Here is a 2,250-nt window from a genome sequence, read left to right as displayed (position 1 = left end):
ACTTGGTTAGAGGTGTGGCTGCTGAATCCGTATTCAGAAAGGCGCGGAAAACAAATAATGCGTTCTACAGAGCCACTAAAGGGACATGGTTAGCCGCTTGCTAACGGTAGCCTGTTACATTACAGTACATAACATTTAACTTACCACATAAACAGAGTAAGGAGAGGTGACTGATAGGATGATGGCGAATGATTTGCAGATCCTGAGCACCTGACAAACATCTAATCTTGTAAAATGTGTGGTAAGTATTGCAGAGTGCTGCTCCGTACGTGTGATCGCGAATCTCAAAAGTGAAAGTAAAAAAACAAGTGCACGTTCAAAAGTGATTTAAATGCCCCGCATATTAATAACGGCTCCCTGATGCCCGCAGTTTATATACAATATAATTACCCAACGATATAATTGCGACAGAAGATATTGAAGTATATTTTTCCTCCCATCTCGTATCTATTCCCTTTAGGGGTTCCATTTTTTGAAATGGAAATGTCCTAGCCTTATGAGCAGTTATTTTATGCTAATCGACGGACTGTTATGTTAATAAGTGCCGTCATTGTGTTTATTATATTAATAAGTTTCAGCACGTTTCAATCATTATATGACTTGAGTTAAGGTAGCCTATCTTCTGAATTAAACAGTTTATCATACAGATTGAACGTGTGAATCCCGTCTCGCTCCCTCTCTCTCAGTTTTCTGGGTGTTTGTGCATGCATGCGGGGGAGGGGTGCGATTTTCGAATAATAATCGAATAATACCCTGCGATTTTCGAATATTATTTTTGCTAATTTGCTTGGAATGCCCATCCCTATTCTTATTATTATCAGTGTTGGAAACCGTCGTGCTGTACCGGCAGGGATTGTACAGTAGGTGGGGGGAGTGAATCATCATAAATGTTTACTCTCACTTTTGATCAATTTAATGCATCCTTACTAAAATAAAAGTATTACATTGTTTTTCTTTTTTTAAAAACTTACTCTACACCTTTTAATGGTAGTGAATCACAGTTTCTACAAAAATATTAAGCGTCAAAACACAAAAAAGGTTTTCACAATATTACATTTTTACTATATTTTTGATCAAATAAATGCAGTCTTGGTTAGCATAAGAGACTTATTTCACAACCAAAAAAATAAAAAATAAAATAAAAAATAAAATAAAATTATAATAATAAAAATCTTACCAACACCAAATTTCTTAACAGTGCAGGTTGTAAAATATTTTACACTCCATTTTAAATACATTTATTGGCATTAAACACACAGTAAATTATTGCATTTTTTTCAATACAATATAATCAAATGTACACATGGCATGAATTCAGTACTTAATGAATAAAAACAGGATTTTATGAAATTTTTTTTTTTTTAAGATTTGCACAGTAAGCATCTAACATTGTAAATACAGTACTGGTCAAAAGTTTGGAGTAATTAAGATTTTAAAATTACTGTACTTCATTACACATGATGCATTTATCTAATTTGATGTGAATTCTTCTATTCTGTTGTCTGTTTTCTAAAGTCTTGTCACAATAGTTTTATTGCTGTTGAGAGTTACACTGACAGTGTTTATTTTTCACTTTTTACTTATTGGCCGTTGATAATAATTAGTTCACTAAAGTACTTCAAAGCCATTTTTGTGCAGTCATTTTGAGTTTAGCGGTCATTATATAAAAATAGTTGCTATGATTGACCAATCAAAATGAAGTGTTCCAGTGAGTCATATACTTTGTCTGTCCAACCATTACTGTAAAATTTGCTGTTAGAAGCAAGAAACAATCCTCTCTTTATGCACACAGAGAAATGATACACATCGATGCACATGATGACATTAGGCTCCCATCATTTCATTTGACCTGATTTTAATTAGTCTGATGGATGTATCCTGTGCCAAGAAGATGGGTTTCTTATTAACCTTGTATACCCCCATTTCCCTCAGTTGGCTGCTGCCAGCGCAGTAACCTGGACTGCGCCAATGCAGGAGGGAGGGGTAGAGCTAGTTAAACACATTAGGCCAGCAATCCATTTTAGTGATGTATTGATTCATCTCAGAGGGATGTGGAAGCAATGGAGAGTCACTGAGGTCTTTTATCCTAGTGCTTCAAGATGTTTCTCTCTGTGGGAAATAGGTAAAGAGACTTCTCAAACAGCTTCCTAATTTGTCCTGAACGGTCACTATGACGACTACAGTGGTTTTCTGTATAGTGGGCTGATGCCTCTCAAGCACGGTTTAGGAAGTGAATGCACGAATGTCTCC

Source organism: Sinocyclocheilus rhinocerous, unplaced genomic scaffold (assembly GCF_001515625.1).
Source record: "Sinocyclocheilus rhinocerous isolate Xijiao unplaced genomic scaffold, SAMN03320098_v1.1 scaffold942, whole genome shotgun sequence".
NCBI classification, from domain to species: Eukaryota; Metazoa; Chordata; class Actinopteri; order Cypriniformes; family Cyprinidae; genus Sinocyclocheilus; species Sinocyclocheilus rhinocerous.
This window is presented reverse-complemented; position numbering follows the sequence as displayed.